Source organism: Callorhinchus milii, unplaced genomic scaffold, assembly GCF_018977255.1.
Source record: "Callorhinchus milii isolate IMCB2004 unplaced genomic scaffold, IMCB_Cmil_1.0 Scaffold3, whole genome shotgun sequence".
NCBI classification, from domain to species: domain Eukaryota; kingdom Metazoa; phylum Chordata; class Chondrichthyes; order Chimaeriformes; family Callorhinchidae; genus Callorhinchus; species Callorhinchus milii.
In genome coordinates, this window is record NW_024704744.1 from 43673409 (window position 1) to 43696727 (window position 23319).

Consider the following 23319-nt stretch of genomic DNA (forward strand, 5'->3'; position numbering starts at 1 on the left):
ACATTAAAGGTGCTGACCATAGCAACAAATAAAAGCTGATACAATATAAGAAAGGGAGAAGAGAGGAAAAAACACCAGTACATCACCTGTGAGCAAAAGGCGAGTTCACATGCAGCACATGCCATTCAATTAGTTTTACAGCAAACCCCAGCATTGAAAGAGGCAGCAAACAAGCACTGCTCCAGCCAGGACTGGTGGGCAAATCTGCAAACTGTGTTGTGAAAACACAGTTCTACAGTCACCCGTCTGCAGAAAGAAGCATTTTTGTCTGAGAGCGCCGATCCCTTCAGGAAATACCTAGACTACTAAAAAAAAATTAGAATGCTATTAGCGTCAGCCCTTGTCATATTTCTTCAACAGCACACAGGTAAACATCAGTGCTGGCCAAGTACTCAAAGATACTGCCAGAAACCTAATGGAATACAGGCAAAACTAAGACATTTATGGAATTTCCTTGCATTTAGCCAAATGTCTATTTCCACTTCTAGTGGTGCTGTGCTTGGTTTAAGCACCATCCATTTTACTCCCTTCACCCACCCCACTCCTCCACACAGACTCCTCTCCCTGAATGAGAGTTAAAGTCTATCTTGCTGTCCTTGCTTTGAAGCTGCGTGAAACTTGGCAGACATATGACACATCTTAAAAAGGATGAATAGTTCAAATTTACTGATTTGTTAAAATATTTACTGTCCACCATTCATTTGGCTCAGCAAAATGACACAATTATAAATAATAATAATTCTTGAATTTGATATAGCGCTTTTCACATCTTCTAGACGTCTCAAAATGCTTCACAGAATATGCTGTAAAATGAATTGACCGTATATTTGTGGGCGAAACGCGGCAGCCAATTACGCACAACAGCGTCCCACAAACAGTCGTGGATTGAAAATGACCAATTTGTTATTGTGTTTTTTTTTGAGGGATTATTATTAGGTGTGTGGAGTAAGGAAACTTGCCCAAGGTTTCGCACTGCCTGGAATTGAACCCAGGTGTCTCGCTTGCAAGACGAGAGCTCTAACCACTGAGCTACAGGACTCCAATGGTTGGATGTGAGTCTTAAAACAGAGATTTTCTGGCATTCTGGGTAACATGAAACATTAAATGAAGAGAGAGCCAAGTGAAGCAAAACAAAACTTAATTTCCTCTCAAGTTAAATAATGTATTTTCAACATCTATCCTGTCAAACAGCAGCATTCTGGAATTGTGACTGTTTTTTTAAGATGTCCAAGTACATTGAAATGAGATTATTCCTTACGAACAAAATTAATTGTTAAGGTCCTCGAAAGGGTATTCCAGATTAGATTAAACTAAAGTAAATGAACTCTATGTTGGTACGTCTTTCTGACTGCACATTTAATAGTGGATCAAATGGTTTTACTGTCCATTTTAAGGAAGAAACTTTAAAACTAAAATCTAAAGGATAGATTTGAAACATGGAACTGCCAAAGAGTTTTCAAATAAACGTTTGGGAGCACAAATCGTACCTACACTTATATTCTATTTGCACATGTTTAAAAGATTTGTCAGTGTTCGTCCAGTCACAAGATGTGTGCTTGCTGATCAGTCCTGAAGATGGCGCTATAAGCACTATCTCAGGAGTGCTGTCTGCTACTTTTAAGGATGTTATTTTTCTTTTATTTCCTCTCAACATTTTTCACTCCAGGATCAGTCAAGCTCTTTCGCAACCACATGGTAGAATGGATGAGGATAATGCGCATCCTTTAAACATGACCACATTTCATTCAGAAGTGAGAAAGTCGCAGACCTTCATTTTGTCTTGTCAAAAGTTTATTTTTCCCAGGCTCCCGCAAAACCAGTCATCAACAGTCAATATAAACAACGGATCACGAGTGTCACAACTATTCCTTAAATTTGCATTTTTAAAAAGAGTATATAATTGTTACCATGGTTACTACTGCAAGGCACGGTAACGTATTCTCCCTGGAGACTTTCAGCAAACAAGCAAACCACCTTCCTGACGGGGAGTAATATGACCCATAGCCTGACTCATGTCCTACTGTATAGGGAAATACAGCAAAGACTGCATTTAATTTGTTCTCTACTCCCACTCCCACCAATAAAAGAGAGTAATCTCATAAAAGAAATAAAGTTAAATAAAAGGGATTTTAGTGGCTGTTGCAGGCCATGCCTTTGGAAGCAGAACAGACAGAATCTTTCATTTATTATTCACAGTGTCTTGCACCTGTGTCAGTGCCTGATAAATAATTTAAATTAATCTCATTACGGAAGATTTCATTACAGGATAATTTAATTAAATGATGAATTGTCCCCCAGATGTCAATGTGTGCACCATCGGTTAAATGATGCTGATGATGACATAGGGATTTGCAAGGTTTCAATCCAGATCAGGGGTATGTGTATTATTTAACATGCTCTGTCTCACAAGCTCCCTAAAAAGGTGCTTCCTTTGAAAGGTCATCTGCACTCTTTGTTATGGCTTTTACGGAATTTTTTACGGAATTAAAATAATCCTTACAAAGACCTGAAAAAACAGAACAATATTGCTCTCAAATGCACATGCATCAGGCATGATGGAAGCAAATCTGTAAGCCCATCTGGAAATCCTTCGAAAAAATATATTCTTCCTTTTGAAATGAATGGAGACAGAAATTTTGGGTATCTTTCGAAGGAATGAAGGGGTAAAAAGCCTTTTTCAAATTATGGACATCATCACAACTGAGTTGTAATATTTTTGCTTTGGTTTGTACAAAACAATTTAGATTTATGGAGCGTGTTTCATGTGGGAGAATGACTCAAAACGCTGAGGGGTTTGGGGAGGGGCAAGATGACTAAAAATGCAGTAAATAAGTACGTCTTGAGGTGGGCCTAAACTGTTTTGTCAGTGGTGAGATTTTAACTCAATTCTCCAGAGGAGACAGCGACCTGAAAGCAGCATCTTAGACCTCTCAGCTATCCATTGGTGCTTATGCAACATTATATGCCTTTTACACTGTTGCTAGAAATATGATCATTTTGGTTACTGAAAGGCCTCAATTTGTAAAAACTTTTTACTGAGCTGCGATGGCCATGGCCTGGCCATAAATTAAGATAAATTCAATAAAGAAAAAATTATTTAGGTGTCTGACGAAAAAGGTTGGCCACCACCGTTTTAACCAAATCCAGAGTCTGGTGGAAAGAAATCACTTATCAGTTCTGGTTGAGACCTAATTAAATCTTTAGCTTGCTGAGGCCACCCAGATAATGCTCAAATATAATGTACGCTAGTTGCCAGTTTGTCCAATTACTCTAGGAACAAATGGAATGATAAGAGAAATTGCTTATGAAGTTTGGATGAAAAAAAATCCAATTTACAGTTGAGTTAGTCAGGCATGTAAACCATATCCCAGAAGACAATGGATAATCCAATGAACAGCTCCTTGTATTGTCTTTTTTTCTGAAGCAACCCGTGACTGGACGAGCAGAGGAAATTGCTGGTCAAGTTTATCAATAAAACTGCTTAATTGGTTTAAGAATGATTCTAAAGCAATGTCTGACTTCGTAAAGATATGTTAATAGACTGTGTGGATAGTTCTGGAGAGGAACAGAACTGTTTAAGTGGAATTAGAATCAACAGAAGCATTTCAGAAATCAGCAAGGTGACACATCATTCCTACATATGTAGCTGACAGGAAATACTGACTAATCCAAGGCCAGCCCAGCTCCATTGGTTTCACTGTGGCCTCCAGATTCAAGCCCAGCTCCTGACTTGAGCTCATCACCTATGCTGACAGCCTCGTTCAATACTGGGGGAGCACTAGCAGGTGCTGTTATGTGTAATAAACCTTAAAACAAAACTTCCCCTGCCCATTCAGGTGGATGTTAAAGCCCCTGTTATGTTACTTGGAAAACGAGCAAGGGTCTCCCTGTGACTTGACCGGCAATCTTTCAGTTTAATTGATTATTCACCTGATGGCAGCAGGCAGGACCTCACTGGCTCACATGGCTCTGGCATTTGTCTACAAAAACAGGTAGTAATTACTTGCGAATCATTTGGAGATATTTCAATATAGTAAGTTGTTATGAAGTTGTAAGTTCTTTCTTTTCTTTCTGCCCCCAAATTTAAATGATGCCATGTGTGGAATGGGGTTTAGGGTAATTAAGCAGTCCATGGTAAAAAGAATCTTATTTGGCAGCGCCAAGTGGAGGTTAGCACATGGCTGAATTAATATTAATGGGCTCACTTAAAGTCTATTTCTGGTGTGCTTCACATCAGGCATGCCAACAGCGCTGAAAGTATGCAAGAGCACTATAGAGGAATAGCCTCACATACCACAGAAAGTTTAAGGAGCCAATTTAGCCCCCTCCTTCCACGAAACTAGAAAGTCCAAGAACAGCAATCGATCATTCCAAACCCACAAGGAGAGTTACAGGCTGTTAATTTTTTTTGAATAAGGTAGCAACGTGACACTACCATATTAGCCCCTCATAGCAGGATCAGCAGTCTGTGTTGGTCTGGTGCCTGACTGAAAGGAACTTTTTCTGTTTGTGGTGCTTTAGTCAGGCATTAATGAAAATTTCCATACCCATGTCCTCCTCTAATATTGACATGAAAATCCTGCACTATTGCAATAAGGAGGACTTATAGAATAATAAGTATTTTAACACAGTGCTAAATAGCTGAAGCACATCTGGATAAAAAATGTAGTTTCTGTATTTCAGGGAATTAAGGATATTCCTCACTCCTGTTCCAGATTTATACAATAAGATTTTCTCCCAGAATTCTGAGATCCTGCACTCCTTCCACTATTAAAATGGCAGGCAGGCCACAGATGCTCATGCCTCTGCCAAAACTCCTCTCAGCTTGGCCAGAAAGAGAATCATTTTTATTTTTGGCTAGAAGACTACTTAACACCAGCAAAACTAGTGGTAAATCTGTCACTGGCCGGCCAAGGAAAAACTGTAGCGCAATCCCTTTCGTTTTACTGATATTAGATTTATTACCTGGAAAAATGCACACAATTGTTTCAGCCCTACTGCTTAAAAGAGATACTTCTTGAGAAATGTTAATTGTCATCAAATTAAATCTTGGGAGTAAGAAGTCACTGGATGCAGTTTCAACAGAACTATACGAAAAAGTAGTATTGTCTCAGTTTTCCATTTGATAAAATAACAAGATAATCCATAATCTACAACACATGAAATAACAAAATGCTGAGTGAAAAATACAGTTCCACTACTAACTGTTAAATGTAGTAAACAGCAATGTAGCTGTGAACATACACGTTATGTTACTAATTGTTTATGTTCCCATTGCCTTTGGTTCAATGCTGTGTTCCACAATGTTCTCGCATTAACTATAACCTACAAGCTGTCTTTTTCTCTGCATTTTATGTCAAATCTCCAAATAATGTTCAATGTAGCAAAGTTAATCGGCAATAATAACTTTGTTGGATCTAAGTACATATTCAAGGTTATCAGAATTTCACAAACTTTGTAAAATCTGCCAGGGAGAATATCATAAAATCAATCAGGTTATACTGAAATTAGCAGCACTTTATGATGTTATGCTGAATGTATGATATTATCATGAATGGTAATTTTGTTTCAAACTGTTCCAAACTTGTATATTTCATGAGAAGCTTGGACTATCTATGTTCCCTCACTGCCTTTTGGTAAGATGTTCCATTTTGGATTCTTTTTAAAGAAAACAATTCTGAATCACTTCATCGTTCCCTAAAATCCACAAAAACGTGAATGCACCTAAATTATCGACTTACAGGGCGAAGACAACAACCCTATAAACAGAGCATAGTAAAATGTTAAAGTGATAATATAATGAACACAGATAAAGTGCCCTATTTAACAGATAGCTTCATTTATATCTCTCCTAGAATCTTAACCAAACGTGGAATTTTCAAATAAATAAAAATGTTTGGTCTCTCAATCCAGGACTGTTTGTGGGACACTGCTGTGTGCAATTGGTTGCCGCATTTCGCCCACAAAATATAAAATTAATTCACTTTACAGTATATTCTGTGAAGCGCTTTGAAGAATTTCAAAGAGGTGATAATAATAATAATAATAATAATAATCCTTGCATTTCATTTAGTGCCTTATCAGGTCCTTGCCCAAAATCTTGCAGTGTCCGGAAATAGAACCCAGGTCTTCTTGCTTGCGAGGCGAGTACTCTAACCACTAAGCTACACGACTCCACAAGGCACTATATCATATTTTAAATGGTGACATTTTTGCTCAGTGATAGGCAATACATATCACAATGCTCCTTTTGTTAGCATCAAGTGATTAAAGGATCTTCCTGATGAAACAATATACTTTGTAGGGTGTGACAGTAGGGTTAAACTTGCAACTTAAATATAGAAATAGATGACCTGGATGCTCCCTGGCTGCTCTCTCTCTCCCCTGCATCATTCATAATGGGTCACACATTCAACTTCCAGCTCACGGATTGAGGCTTTAGTTTGCCAGTTACTGTGATAGCTGCTTTTTCTGAAACTAAATACTCAAAGTAAAACCTCGATCCTATCCAGATCTTGTGAGCCAAAAAGTTGAATAAGTGATATGGGTTCATAGACAGTTACTTCGAGAGTGTTACTGAGGACGGGAAGTGGGGTCACCTGGGTACTGCATATTAAATTTAGACTCCGATAGAGGCTGGTAGGTTATTGCAACCCTGGGACCATCACAATCATTGCTAACTCCAGGGTTTCCTGGATGGTAATCAGGTGCAGGAACCCTAGCTTTGACCATTTGTAGCATCCTAAATGTTTACAGATTGTACATCATGGAAACAGGCCATTCAGCTCAGCTAGTTCGTGCTGGTGTTTATACTCCACACGAGTCTCTACCCACAGGGGAGATGGCTCTGAAGCACAGAGCTGTCCTTGATCTAATAACTGAGCAGAGACCAGGCATGGATACTGGGACTTTCCAGGTCTTGATGGCTCAGTAGTACTATTTATAACAACATTATTTAGTGACTAAATAATGGATTTACAACCTATGCCTTCGGAGGAGACCGGAAAGTCTTTTTTTAATTTTAAAAACATAAGTATTAATGGTTAGTGAATAGTTACTTGAACAGTTTATATTAAAATTTGCATTTTAAATTTTACCTTGAACATTATTATTGAATAGAAGTTTACAGAAATAATAGTGTCCTTTACTTGTTTGAAAGCGATGATTTGACACCTTTTCAGCACATTTTATTCCAATAGTCAACCACCTTAAAATGTTATCTTGTTAAAGATGGATTTGCTGGCTAAAGACCTTATTGTGTAATTATATAATTTCCAATATCCAAATTAATAATGTGCTCAACATTGCCATTACAAAATAAATCAAAATTCATACAATATGCAAGCCAAACTTTTACAGAGTAAAAAAGGGATAGAATTGTTAATAGTTATTTATGGATACAAAACATAGACACACAGATACAGTATTTAGGCCAGTTCACTACAGTTTTGTTTGGTCAGCCAGGTGCCTGAACCATGCGGAAAGCCATCCCCATGCTTAAGAATATCCAAACCAAACTGAGATTTCCATGCATCCCACCTACACGTGGAAATCCCAGAGATAGACTATTACAATGGAATGCGCACTCTCTCCCTGGAGGGACATATCCTGCTTACCTAATTCCAGAAAGTATTAGGCTCAGGTTGGCAGGAGCCAAGGTTGGGGACCCCAGAGTGTTTGTTGGGGTACTGCTGGAGTCTAACCAGCTAAAGCTGCATAGCTTGTCATCAAGAATCCTGAGAATTAAAATTTTAATTCAAGTGCGGGAATCCTTCAAATTGCCAGGAAATTATCAGTGGAACGACATAACAGGAATTTCAATGAAAACCTGGAATGATCTTGCATAAAATCCTTTGGAATGAATTGGCAGCTAAAGGGTTAAAGCTGAGTTCTCATTCATTTTAATGAGGTGGGGATGTTAAAGGTTTCAAAGTAAATAATAATAATAATAATCCTTGCATTTGATATAGCGCTTTTCACGTCGGGAGGACGTCCCAAAGCGCTTCACAGAACACACTGTAAAGTGAATTGACTGTATATTTGTGGGCGAACGCGGCAGCCAATTGCGCACAGCAATGTCCCACAAACAGTCATATGGATTGAAAATGACCAATTTATTATTGTTTTGTTTTTTTGGAGGGATTATTATTAGACGTGTGGAGTAAGGAAACTTGCCCAAGGTTTCGCCCTGACTGGAATTGAACTCAGGTCTCTCACTTGCAAAGTGAGTGCTCTAACCACTGAGCTACAGGACTGCACAGAACCCCAAATGAATCCCAAGAAAGGTTTAGAATACAAAAAGTCCAACATTTGGATTGTTTGGGTAGTACAGTATTTCCTGGACCCAGACAATTTGTTTTGGATCCAAAATAAAATACATCCCCCAACACCCCCCTACCCCGTGTGTAGAGAATCGCAGAATGTACTGTGAAAGTGACGGCAGCCTGAGCAGCAAGAGATGCACTGCTGCCTCTCTGTTTTGATACAAGTTGCTTTTAATAGAACTAAGTATATAAATAAATGCAGGGACGGTGATCCTTTCAGAAGCAATATGGGACTGAGGTACAGTGTCTGGAACAGGTATTGACAGCTGTTGAGAGTATTTTGTCTTCACCTGCTATATCGGGAGAATTTTATTTTAATGGTCCTCCATTCTTGACTGAGTATGCAAAGCAAGCAACCCTTTGGGCTTATCTTTGGAATCTGTACTGTTGGTACCAGTTTAAAAAAACTGGTGATGCTGAAGCCAGCAATTTTACCTATTGAAATGCTGTGGCGAATGGAGTATAGAATGGACAGTGCTTGCAAAATGCTGTTGTTGTTGCTGTTGGGGGGAATGAGAATGATGATTTTCCATTTAGTGAGTCTATGCACAATGCAAACATCAAATCCGAATTGGGAGGAACTGAACTCACATGGCAGAGATCTTGAAGCAGATAGACAACAGCATCCCTTTCCAACACATTGAAGGCACTGGATATTGGCAGACTGTGGGTGCCACTCAGAATTTTCCACTCACAGCCCCCAATCGGCTTAATCTTTCTGTTTATGCAGAGGTCTTTGACTCTTACCCCTCCCTAAATATTATGACTTTTTTAAAAATATACCACTGGTATAAATTATACCTCAGGACTTGGGACTCATAATCTAAAATAACCTCCATTCAGGGTGTGCTACGTTGTGAAGATGCCACCCCTCGATGAGACCTTACCCTGTCAGCCTGTTCAGGTGGATGTTAAAGATCCCATTGCACTATTTCAAAAGAGAAAGGAGTTTCTCTTGCTGTCATGTCCAAAAATTCCCAAATCAAATTGGTCATTCACTCCAAAGGCTGTTTATGGGATATTGTTATGTGTAAATTGATTTCTACGTTCATTCCCAAAACACACAGCAACTAAACTTTACAGCTTATCCTGTGAAGTGCTTTGGGATGTCCTCCCGATGTGAAAGTTGGTATACTAAATGTAAGGATTATTATTATTCTTTAATACCTGCAATAATAGGCGCCAGCCTCCAGCAGTACTGCCCCAGAGCCACCAGACAGCAGCAACACTGCCCAAAAGCACTGGACAGTAGTACTATCCAATAGGCATCAGACTCCAGGGTGTCTCACATACCCGTTGTTAACATGTTCTTGGTTGTAACATCACTCTTTAAATTCATGTGGAAAACCAACAGTTAGTGACAATTACTGCTCGCATGCCATTGATCTACATGAAAAATATACCTTGAGCAGCATTATGCCCTGTGGGCACATAACAGAAAGTGGCGTATGAGCCATACTACACGTTGTCCGGTACTACTGTTGCAGAGAGCTCACATACTCCTAAAAATCTGACCTTTGTGACTTTCAGGAACACTGACAATGAAGTTGGTAAAAATCACTGTGACAATTTTTTTTCCGAAACTCAACATTATGGTAGCTACTGAAAGGAGAAACGTCTATAAATAAAGTAAATTATCTTCTGGCTATTCTTTTTTCAGATATTTTCAACAGAAATATTCTTTCACTTTTCATTAAAACCCAATGTGTTTCCAGCAGATATATTCAACTTTCTTAGCATTACACTGAAAGAAACCACACAGAAATCAAATATACCTATCCCAGCCAAATAGGGTGAATTTCTCATTTCTTCAGAAGATTTAAATTGATGTGCAAATGTCTTTCCCGACAAAAATTAAAGAGCTTTTCATGTCAGGAGGATGTCCCAAGTCACTGGCCTTTCCTACCAATTATGAAATCAAAATGGCTGTGGTATTCCTAAACCCATTGCATTCCTGGAATAGTGTTAAAATGTGTCCTAAATAAACTCTACACATCTTCTAAAACAGAGCAATCAATACAGTTGGGTTCCCATTCCCATTGGCTTCCTTTGTCTGCTACGAACATGGAAAACGGCCTTTCTGGCCTTATTTTAAAGGCTTATTGCTGATTAAGTTAAGATCACGTTTGGTGTTTCCAACAATCCCAGCTAAGTGGGAATTCAATATGGCACTTCAGGGCTTCTCAGCTGTTTTTGTGCACCAACAAATTAAAAAATATGTGTTTGTGGGGTGTGTGTGGCAGAAAGGCATTTTAATGATATTCCATAAATAAGGAACAGAATGCGTTTAAACATACTGCAATATTGACCCCTACAGTAATAATAAAAAATGGTCTTAATCTGTGTTTTAGTTTTCCTATAAAATTGCACTGTAAAAATTAGCCAGGATAATTTATGTCTGTAAATCTCAAAGATCTTTAATGGTTCTCACTGCTGCTGTTTCAGATGACTGGTACTGTTTCAATAGCTGTTCTTCCCTTTAAGCTTGCGAAACTTTGGAAGGGTGAACCCATTTATTGTACGGTATTCTGGTCATAGGATTGCTAGCTTGCTTGCTGCCATTTGTGGAATAAACTTCCCATTCCAATTGAAGTGTTTATATATTACAGGGCGAAAGAGGACACATATTCACTGTTAACATTTCATATCATGTTTCAGATTTTTTTTTAACCGCATGTGATACGTGTTATACCTGCATCCTGGGAGAAACAGGATATAGAAACCTGACTATGCATCCGCTGTGTTTAATTTCACTTTTTCGTTTATAGCCTGGAGTACAGCACTGTGTAGGATTGGATTTGATGAAGGGGGTTTGAAGTACTCCAAATAAAATATTTAAATTCAAAGTTAAACNTTTTTATTCAGGTAAGAGTGGGCCCTACCTGTCTTAAGTGTTCAAAAAATGAGCTTTTTTCCCCTTCCCCTGCCATTCCTGACAAAAATGGGCAGAACACCACAGAACTACAATATGATGTCCCTTAACTGATGCAGGCTGGGTTAGATGTTACACTATGACACACTATTCCAAGTTTGATTTCATAATTGGTAGGAAAGGCCAGTGACTTGGGACATCCTCCTGACATGAAAAGCTCTATATAAATGTAATTTGTCGTTGTTGAAACTTCCTCACAGTTTACATTTTGAATATCACTGAAAAACAATTTCATCCTATTCTCATCTCATTTTATTGTGGGCAGTTTGTTATGGGCCCACACTTACTAGGATCTCTTAAAATATTGTCAACAGGATTTTTTGAGTGGTCAGCCGAGTGTCACACATGTAGAAGCCCATCATGTTGGGGTTAGGTGCAGCTCTTACAAATCTGCACTTAAGGAAAGTGAAGCAGACTCAAACCACCTAAACTTGTAAACTGAGGGGAGCCACCAGTAGAGTGGAGCAATGTTCAAGATTTCCTTTGTGAGTCAGTGGTTCACACCAACCATGCATTCTGTTCAGTTCAAAACAATTTTTTCACTCCCTTCCAAATTTTGCCATGAAAGTTGAACACATCTGAGTTCAATAAAACATTTAAGATGGTGGGGATTGTTGACCATAATCAATTACGCTTTAAATTTTCAAAACCCATGTGCAAAGCAGTAACATGGTACTCAGAATGTCATCAAGAATGATAATGTTACCATGGATTTCCAGAATTTAATTACACTGGGAGAAAGTAGATGGGGACATGAATGAACTCACTTCACTGTAAATGTAATACATATGTATTATTATTATCTTAAGATAGATATTTCCTATTTGAGAAAATTGTCATAAAGGCATCAGCCTGGCTCAGTTGGTACCACTCAACAACAACTTGCATTTATATAGCACCCCTCACACAGGGTAGTGTCCCAGATCGCTTACTGAGTCAAAATGCCTCTGATGTAAAGCCCGGGACCTTGAGCTCCTGTCTCAATACACCGACAGTGGTGCATTGTCAGAGGTGCTGTCCTTGGAATGGAATGTTAAACCAAGGTCCCATCTGCTTGTTCAGGCAGAGCTAAAGATCCCATGACATTGTTTGAAAAGAGAAGTGAGTTTCTCCCAGTGTCCTGGCCAACAATCCCACAAATAAAATTGGTCATTGACTTCATGGCTGTTTGTGGGACACTGCCGTGTTTGCCTGAGGAAATACACATTCACTAGATTTTAAAGTAACATCCAGTGATGCTTTGAGATGTTTCTCCGACATGATAGTGCAATATCAAATGCAATGATTAATATTTATTATATAGTGCCTTCGCTGGGACTTCTGTTATGTTCTGCTATCCTAGTATCTAAGGGAATGAGAATCACACTGAAGCCAAACATCACTTTGAGGACAATTTTCACAATTCTCTGAAATTCTGACATCGTTTTAGGAGAATTATTGTTTGTGCTCACCGGGTATAAATGTCACTGGGCACACTTTCTGCTCTCGAATGTCCTTTCAATGGAGCTTTTTTGAAAAGTTGATCATTTTTATTAACATTTGAAAAAAAATGAACATGTTAAAATTTGGGTGTTGGGGATTGGCTCCAAAGTGCAGACGAAAAAGTAACTTAAACTTCCCTCTCCACATTACTTTGCTCTCAGCTATACTGTCTCAACACAGGATTATTAATGTTCAGCACCATGGGTTTTAGGTGCTCTTTGTGTTGGAGTATTTCCTTCCATGAATTTGCACCATTGTTACAATGTTTTTTGGGTCAATAGGGTGTGGAAACACATCACTATGCTTAAGAGTATCCAAACAATACAGAATTCAATTGGTTTGTTACCAACGCATGAAAATTTCTCTTTGTCTGGAAATGGAATGAACACTCTCTCCTCTTAGGAACACAATCTCTTACCTAATTTAGGAAAGTATTAGGCGCAGTCTGGCAAAAGCCAAAGCTTGGGGACCCCAGCGTGTGCGTAGGGATATTGCTGGAGTCCAACCAGCTAAAACAAAACAAATGGATTTTAACCATTATCAAAAGCCAGTATTGACACAACAGACTGATCTGTTATAAAACATTTATGTCCTGTTTAAAATGGAGTAAACAATGGACACAGTCCAAATAAAGTTCATTTGACAATTCGTGTAACATTTCCATGTAATAAAACTGGTATTTATTTATTTGTTTATTTATTGAGAATGAAATTATTTTAGGAAGCAATTTTCCACTTTCATTTATTCCAAATTTGTAAAGAGTCACGATGACACAATTTGGATCTGAAATTTGCCAAGTACATAATTGCAATTTAATATGCGTCACACATCTGATAAGTCTAATAGAGGCAACAGTAGAAAATAAACTCTCAAAACAGGGTTTGTGTAGAAACCGCAGTAGTTCTGCAAGTGAGATTAATGCAGGTAAAGTAGATCAAGGCTGCACAATTCCAATATTTAGGCTGTTTATCAGCAACAATTGAACAAGCTCCTCCAGAAAGGCCAAATTAACACATTATTCTGAAACTGCTCTGCTTCACATTCTTCGTTCCTGTTGATATCGGATACAACTTCCGTTCTGGTGCCTGTCGAAGGCCCTTCAATAAGTGAGTTCTTTGAATTTAAAGTAAACATTAGGTATAATGCCAGTGAAATGAAAAGTTAAACTCAGATAGTAATAATACTTTACATAGTGACATTATCTAAGAACTGGACAATGTGACTAAAATAATCTTGAGATAATCTCATATTAGATTGTATTTTGGTCCACACAGACACTTTATCCGTCCATATTATCTAAAAATTATAAACTGCACATTCTTAGAAGTCTGAACATTCAGTTTTCTAACTTCAGAGCTGTAAAGCATGTTGGAAAAAAAACAACTGGGGTATAAACAAGGCAACAGCTGATACTCCCTGAATTGTTTATATATTAAAATGGCTCATTTATAAACATTATTTCCACTGTGCTAGGGACGTCTTTAAGCATTAATAGGCTACTTTGGTATGTGACCAAAATGATGAGAAAAGCTGTTGAAAGCGAAGGCTCTATATTGATGTTGCTACAAACCGTTTCTTACTTTGGTCTTCCCCACCTATGTCCGTCCTTGTCCACAGCTGTCCCTTTCTGGCTCACATCCATTTTCCTAACCTTCTATTCATCTTTCCTCCAATTCTCACTTGTCACCATGAAAATAACCTATAAATAAAAACATTCTGGCTGTTTATTCTGACAGACCATTTTTACGATTACATCATCCACAGGGGATTACTGATCACTAGAATTCCAACAGCCCAAAAATCTCTTGCAATTTCTACCAGCATCTGTCCCAATGAACAGGTTCCAAGAACTTGTCGAAAATAAATGAGTGCCTTTTGTTTTGGACTGCTAGATAACAACCATCAAGGCAACGTGCTTTCATTATGTACACATGATCCTTTCAAGGTAAAAAAATAGTTGGATGAGCAGTGTTTTTGCAGCGCTGTGGCAAAGTAAATCTTACAGATGAGTGTACAGAATTTTAAAATCTTGCTTGTGAGATCTTTAAAATGTTACTTACATTTGTCCTACAACTACAATATCTGCCTCAAGTAAACAATGAAGAACAATATCAGCAAATGTATAGAATACATAGTTTGCAAACAGAAAAAAGGCAGTTTTGAAAGAAATAAAAAGCTGAAAATAAAGAAGGAAAGGGAGAATGTGTGGCATTAATGTAATAATAATGTAATAATGTTGTTGCCTCCCAGCTGCGCTCTTTCCTCTCCACCCATGCATTATTTGAACCCCTTCAGTCGGGTTTCCGTGCTGCCCATAGCACAGAAACTGCCCTGGTCAAGGTCACTAATGACATCTTGACCATCTGCGACCAGGGCTCCCTCTGCCTCCTCGTCCTCCTCGACCTATCGGTAGCATTCGATATGGTCGAACACGCTATCCTCCTCCACCGCTTGTCCTCCCACCTCAACCTTCAAGGCCCTGTCCTTGAGTGGTTTAGGTCGTACCTCTCCCACCGTCTTCACTTTGTTTCCACGAATGGCTTCTCCTCCAGCCCCCGCATTGTCTCGTGCGTGTCCCTCAGGGCTCTGTCCTCGGTCCCCTCCTCTTCACCCTCTATATGCTCCCCCTTGGTGACATCATCCGCAGACATGGGGTTAACTTCCACATGTATGCGGATGACACCCAACTCTACCTTTCCTTCTCTATCCTTAACTCCACGACCACCGATGTCCTGACAGCCTGCCTGTCCGACATCGAGTCCTGGACAAGAGACAACGTTCTTCAGCTCAACGTGCGCAAAACTGAGGCCCTCCTGATTGGCTCATGTCAGCGCCTCCGCACCTCAGGCGCTGACAGCATCAGCATCCAAGGCTGCACTCTCCACCTCTCAAAGCCAGTCAGGAACCTCGGCGTTCTGTTCGACCCTGAGGTGTCCTTTCTTCCTCATATCTGCCCCACAACTGGCACTGCCTTCCATCACCTCTGAAACATTGCCAGACTATGGCACTACCTCACCCCTAACGCTGCGGGAATTCTGGTCCACGCCTTTATCACCTCAAGGCTGGACTATGGGAACTCTCTCCTCGCCGGCCTTCCCGGCACCTCCCTCCACAAGCTGCAGGTCATTCAGAACTCTGCAGCTCGTGTACTGTCCCGCACCAGGCTTCGGGACCACATCACTCCCACCCTCGCTCGCCTCCACTGGCTCCCCATCCCCCAGAGGATTGAATTCAAGATCCTCATCCTCACCTACAAGGCCATTCACGGCCTCGCTCCCTCCTACCTCTCCGACCTACTATCCCCCTACCTACCCGCCCGTACCCTCCATTCCTCTGGCTCCGGTCTGCTCCACATCCCCCGCCCCAACCGCCCTACCATCGGTGGCCGGGCCTTCAGCCTCTCAGCCCCGAGGCTCTGGAACTCTATCCCCCAGTGCCTTCTCCTTGCTTCCTCCCTTTCCTCCTTCAAGGCCGGTCTCAAGACCTTTCGCTTTGACCGTGCCTTCAGCTCCCCTCTCGACTCTCTAGCCCTCCCCGCTTCCTCCCTTCCCTCCCCTCACCCTGACCATTTCCCCCCTGCTCGGGTCCTGACCCAACTGTCCAGCACCTTGGGACGTGAAAGGCGCTCTATAAATGGAATCTTGTTGTTGTTGTCGTCATGGTCATAGAAAGGTTGCAGAGATTTACTAGGATCATACTTGGGACTGCAAGACTCGGGCCTATTTTTATTGCAACAGAGAAGGCTGAATGGAGACCAGCCAGAGGGCTTTTGATAGAGTTGATAGGAAGAAATTATTTCCACTGTTTGGTAAGTCAATGATATCTTAAACTCACAATGTAAGATAGTTACCAAAGGATCAAAGCGGGAAGATTAGGAGTAATCAATTTTACACAGAACATTGTTAGGATGTGGAATGCCCTGCTAGAAACAATGGTCGAGACTGGATCCTTATTCATTTTCAAAAAGGAGCTGGATAGGTATCTAACAAGGAGCAATCTGAAGAGGCAAGGAGTAAAAAGGAAGATAAATGGGGCTCAATGGACTGCTCTTTCAAAGCCAGAATGGAGATCATCGGCTAAATGGCCTTCTTCAGTGTCGTAAAGTCCTAGGATTGAGAATTGCTACAAAATAAAATTTGAGAACTGCTTGGAAGCAGATCATGGCAACTTTAACTTTCTTTGTTATCAGGAAACAACGCGTTTGATTGTCTTTTCATAACAAAATTTTGCATGCAGCAGCACTGCTACTTTAGAGTTCACTTTCATTTGCTAATACTCACATACTTTTCATCAAATATGCTTTTTTATATATGCACAGCAGCAGGTATAGAGTTTCACTCTCCCCTCTCCCTCTCAACCCTCCCACAGTTTGTAGGGATCTTTTCGTAAACTCACTGAAATTATCCAAACTCTTATGTAATCTTTGCATTTAAAATGACAGACCTTTGTGCCTGGACGTGCAGAAAACGTCTTAAAAACAATTTGTGCGAAATCTTTGCTGGTCTTAAAACGTACAATTCCAGCACTAAACATATGCAATTTACTTTGTGGAATGATTGGGGTGGAGATTGCAGGACAAGGTAACCAACCTCAACGAAATTTGTTTCTGTAACTTGGCAACTCAGCAATGGATACCCAAAACATTCGTTTCCCCTTGATCCTATGACAAGGAATGAGAGAATGAGGTGCCATGGTCCAAATTGAAAGAAATGTAATAAAGGTGACCAGCCACAGTATTGGGTCACTTTACAGCAGTAACCAGCACATGACATGCATTAGTTTGTACAACAAACTGTAAAATTGGCCTAAAACTCTATAAAAGTTTAACACAACATCAGATGATTTCTTAAATCAAAACAGCTGCTGGTCACTTTCATAATGAAAGCAAATCGGTAACAATACAATGCTGCGGTAATGTGACCTTGCGACAAAACAGAGCATGTGACCTATATAAAAGCCTGATGAGGCAAAGCTGAAACCCTTTCAATTGTCGTAAACACTAAGATACTAAATTATTCAAATCTTCTGCACAGCTGTGGGCTCATCACGACAGAAAACTAAAATCAACAAATGGCTCTTCATATTGCATGAGTAGCTTCAACAGCAAGCAAGCTCTGCATATGCTGGGGTCTCGCACCTTGTGGGTTTTGGCCCATTTACGCTCCAGGTTGAGTTGCACAGCGCTGATGGTAAGTGGTCAAACAACTCAGCACATCAAGTGTTATATGCAGTTATTTGACAGCTGTTACTGGAGACCCTCAGGTTTGGTATCAGGTCTGGACTTTCTCCACTACCTGCAGAAGGTCTGTACAGGCTGAACATGTGAAAGCTTACCTGTGACTAGAAAATGCATGCTGCTGACAGCTATTTGTATTGTTTGGTCTCTCTGGAGGAGCCCTGAAGAGCTACATTGTCACTTGTTTTTCAGCACTTCAAAAGCAGAACTCCTTCACACTGCAACACTGCCATCAGGAGCAGCTCTGCCTTTGATAGCAAAGTTGTATTTCACAGGTCAAAAAACAACGAAATGTCCTTTGGAATGGTGAAACAAAAAAACAACAGTACTTTTTAAACAATATTATATTTCTAAAAAATGCTTAAAAATCCCAATCCAGCATCATATCAAACTCCCAGTTATAAAGATGGATGAAGTAACAAATTTCAAATCCTAAACTACTAATATAATCTTAAAGTTGCTTTTCTTTAAAGCACTATATTGAGTTAAAAAAGCCCTTTGGTTCAAACACCACAATGGTTCACAACATAAACTCAAGTTTTCTTCAGGGAATCTGCTGTATATCATGTTGACTTGCGAGACCTCAGCTCCAAGGAGATCTCTCTCTAAGTCACAAATCAGTATGATGCATACAAGGTTTCTCTATGGAAAAACATTTACATTCACACTAACTCTCTGCTTGCTGGACTTCTCAACTCAAAGCTACAGACTATTCAGAACTCCCGTCGCAGGCTCCATGAGCCTATCGCTCTCATCCTCATTTGGTTCCCCAGAGGATTTAGTTCAAGATTCTCGTCCTCACTTTTAAAGCCCTCCACAGTTTTGCCGCACTTCTACTTCTGTGACCTTCTAAAACCTTATCAGCCTGCCCGCTCTCTCGGCTTGGCGGGCACTAGCATGCTTCACATCCCCTACTCTGCCTGCCCCATCATTGACAGTGAGGCTTTCAGCCTTTTTGCCCCCACTCTCTGGTACTCCATCCTGGAGACTCTTCAACTCACCTCTTCCATCGCCTACATCATGGACAGTCTCAAGAGCTTCCTCTTTGCCCGCGCCTTCGGTCATCTTCCCACCCCCATTCCCCTTGGCCCCAACTCCGGAATCCAATCCCCAACTTAGAAGCAAAGCCTCAGCTGAACTGCACCTTGGGACGCTGTATATTCCATGCACGTACCTTCTGTGTGCATGTGATGAAACTACAATCATGAGCCCCAAGTACAAACTATTTACTTGGACAATTTGTTTAATTATATACAGTCAATTTACTTTATAGTGTAGTGTGAAACACTTTGAGATGTCTCGAAGACGTGATAAGGTGCTATATCAAATGCAAGGGTTATTATTATTAAGTCACTGGTGACCAAGCCAATCCTTTGGTCAGCCAACAAAATACATTTTCTTGATTGAATGTTTCTTATATGCCATAAGAAATAATGAATCAAGAAAAATCTATTGATTGAACATGAACTTACTCAGACTAGTGTGAATGTTCGGGGGCTGCTTCCGGCCACCACTGGTTTAGGTAAATGTCAACATCAAAGTCCCAAACACGCTATACGCAAACCCGCCTTCTAATGAACCACTTCATAATGGGGTTTCACTGGATTACAAATAACGATAGTCTTAAGACAAAGTCAGAGTTACTGTTCTTCAAATGAGATGCTGAACCGAGGTCCTGCCCATGTGTCATGTGGATGTTGAAATCCCATGACAATATTTGAAAGGTGAAGTGAAGGGAGTTTCTCCTATTGTTCTTTCCAACATTCTCCCAGATAAAATTAGTGTTTATGGGACATGGCAATGTCAAATTAGCTGTTGTATTCAGCTACAAAAAACAGTAAATACACTTTACAATCAGTCTTGTGAATTGCTTTGAGATAGTTTGAGAATGTGATAAGGTGTTATATCAAATGCAAGAATAATTATTATTATTGCATCAAGGCAATTAGTCCACTCGCAGAGAAACAGACTCATTGAGATTCCAACGGACTAAAATTCTACTTTGTCTTTCTTTATGGCCTGAGGTCGAAGTGGTTCCTTGATACCTTACAACCAAATACCCATTTATTGACTGGCCCAAATTTGTTGCTCTAAACTGCTAAGAAATTCTATAAAAATGAAATGAACAGAAGAGTCCTTTTCACACACACAGCCTCCATAAATGCCTTCTGTACAGGAACAATTGGATGTTTCATCACATTCAAAGGCCTGCACTATTGGGACAGGTAGTAACAACAAATCAATGCTGGTCCATAGCTGTGGGAGTACCAATTGGACAGAACAGAAGTTTGGTTCTATCCCTGCCCAATATGAAAGAGAAAGACTGTCTCCTGCTTCAAATTCAATCTAGAAGATGGGCACCAAGTCATGTAGGTGACCAGTTGAGCCACTGTAGGAGCAAAGCCAGGAATTGTTTTGAAATTCTACTAGTGTTTCTTGAAGCTTTTCAGCATCTCCTCAACTTGCTGCTTTAAAACTGAAGCCTCTGGAAACTCCCATGAAGATCATGTTGCTATAGCAGCTTAGCAGTCTGCTAAATGTTCTGCACATCAGCCAGCATTCCTGGCAGGAGCTACACAGATGTGTCAAACAGCAGCATTAATCTGTATCTGGAGTGTATCCTGGATACATGCCCTTTTCCCCAAGGTATCCAGCATCTTAGACTTATTTCTCTATGGAGCAGAGAGCTCTTGTTCTGGATAAGAGACTACAGAGGGTTGAAATTCTACCTAGTCTTAGCCTTTAGGAGCATCTTGTCTTAAAATAGAAGTCAGAGCAGAGTAGTGGTCAATTCCTGCATTCAGAGTAATTTAGAAATCGGGTTCTTTTTAAGAACTGCAGAAAAGCACCCTACAAATTGTGTGTGCTCTTACATTTCAAGACAAAATAGTTTTACAGGCTAAGACAAAGGGAAATTTCTAAACGCTGAAACTTTGTCTCTGTAAAAGAACATATTATAGATGAATCTGTGTACGAAACTGAAATAAGCTTCCTCAGTGATTGAGTATACTTTTATAGTCTGTTCACTAAATATCAAATCTGGGCAGAAAGGTAATTCTTCTCTGTACTAATGAGGTGCAATACTACATGAGAGATAGAAGGGCAAACCTAGAAAAATCTAAATTGGAGCAGGTCCTCGGTATTTCGTTGGCTAAAGGCAGGATTTGCAGATGAAGAAATACCAAGTTTGATTGTGAGACACAATAATAAATAATAATAATAATCCTCACATTTGGTGTAGTGAATTTCATGTTGGGAGAACGTCCCAAACACGGGATATACTGTAAAGTGTAGTGTCTGTGTGTTTTGTGGGCAAACATGGCAGCCATGAAATGAATGACCAATTTTGGGATATGGTTGGCCAGGACAATGGGAGGAACTCCCTTTGCTCTTTTCAAATAGTCCCATGTGATCTTTAACATCCACCTGAACAAGCAGACAGGGCATCAGTTTAACATGTCTTCTGAAGGAGACAGCACCTCCAACAATGTAGCATAACCCCAGCACTGCACTGGAATGTCAGCTTAGATCATGTGATTCCAAATCCCTATGTGGGGCTTGAACCCATAACCTTCTGACGCAGAGGTGTCAATGCTACTAATTGAGCCAGGCTGACCCACATAATAATCCTTGCATTTAGTATAGCACCCCTTCACATCGCAAAATGTCTCAAAGTGCTTCACAGGAGTAAAATGCAATGACTGTGTATTTGTAGGCGAACGCAGTAGCCAATTTGCACAGAACATTGCGACCATTATATTCAGCAAAGTGGGAATCCACCTTAGTGTCTTCATTTATTTTCAGATATCTTTGAGCAAGGTGTTTATTCAGAATTTGGTGAGGGTGGAAAGGAGGGGAAATATTTTCAAAATATTTTCAATAACATTCCTTAATTCAGGAATGGAATGTGTTTAGGAATACCACAATTTTACCCCTATATATTTCTGCATAGAACAATTCTACAGCACGCATGAGGTAGTTATGTATCACGGGGGAGCAACCTGTTTGCAAATGCAATTTGTCAGTTTAATGTTAAGGAAAATTAAAGTGTATTTAAATGAACTGTGTGTCATAAATGTGGCTAAACCAAAGCCTTTTTTCAACCAAAAGAATGACAGGAATGCTTTCCCTCAGCAAATTCACGAGACACAATCCAACTTTATGAATCATAGTTTTTAAACAAAATATGTAGGTCACTCTAATGCTATAGCAACTGCATGATGGGATAACCTGGAGTCCAGTTTCCACAATGTTGGAACACAATCAATGATAGGAACGAACAAACCAATAAAATATTTCCGTTTAAAATAACTACTGTAATTGTATTTTGTAAAAAAAATCTGATTATTCAGGCAGTTTTTGTCTGGAAGAGCACTTATTTGAGAAATAAATTTGTTCAAGCTGCTCAATGGATGGACACTTAGAAAGAGAGTGGTACCACATCTGTGCTGCAATTATACCTAAACAACAACAACAACAAAATTACATTTGTATAGCGCCTTTCACGTTGGGAGGATGTCCCAAGGCGCTGGACAGAGAGAGTTTCCAATAACAACAGCAAAATTACATTTGTAGAGCGCATTTCATGTCGGGAGGATGTCCCAAGGCGCTGGACAGAGAGAGTTTTGGACCCGAGCTGGGAGTTGGGGTCGGGGAGGGTGGAGGGCAGGGGGGTTAAGCAGGGAGATCGAAAGCACGGTCGAAGAGGAAGGTCTTGAGATTGGTCTTGAAGATGGCAAGGGAGGGGGTGAAGTGGAGGGAATGCGGGATGGAGTTCCAGAGGGTGGGAGCAGAGTGGCAGAAGGCCTGCCCGCCAATAGTGGGGCGAGCGAGGCAGGGGACGTAAAGCAGGCTGGTGCCCGCTGAGCGGAGGGAGCGATCAGAGCTAAAGCCCGAACAGAGCTCAGCCGCCTGTGACAATCATGGTTTAACAGCTTAACAAGCCGAAAATAAGCAAGTAGAAAATATGTGTGTAAGTTTCCATGGTGTGTGAAATGCAGCACATAATGTGAAAATGATCATTTCACAGAAATGTGGGATCCAAACCTGGTTTGAATTATTGACAGATTTAGAAGTGAGCACCCTTGGTCTTTGCTGCAAAAGCTCTGTCCCAAACTAGTTGTCATCTTTATTTTCTGCTGGCTGCTATAGCTTCGCTTCCGTCCTGTTGCACTGAATATCGGCGTAACACTTTCCATTTTATATATCTGGCCCATTGACAGAAACCTTATTCAAAATCAGTCAGAAGTAATTAACGTTAACTTCAATATCCATTCAGGATTCGGAAGCCTTTAGATTTCTTTCAATTAAAAAATGATCCAAATACAGAATAGATTGTTCCCTCT

The 23319-nt window shown here is 40.1% G+C and overlaps 1 protein-coding gene across 9 annotated transcripts in view; it reads right to left on the reverse strand.

The window, feature by feature from the left end:
- The window catches only part of eya4 (EYA transcriptional coactivator and phosphatase 4), a 209906-nt gene that overhangs the window by 120318 nt on the left and 66269 nt on the right, over nucleotides 1-23319 (reverse strand). For 6 of the 9 annotated variants that reach the window (XM_007903513.2, XM_042332970.1, XM_042332969.1 and 3 more), the window contains exon 2: nucleotides 14319-14437. The exons of 2 other annotated variants lie outside the window; for them this stretch is intronic. The gene's annotated coding sequence lies outside the window, so the exon portion shown is untranslated. Of the gene's footprint in view, nucleotides 1-14308; nucleotides 14438-23319 lie in introns of all 9 variants that reach the window. One more of the 9 variants, XM_042332966.1, reaches the window with a different exon arrangement.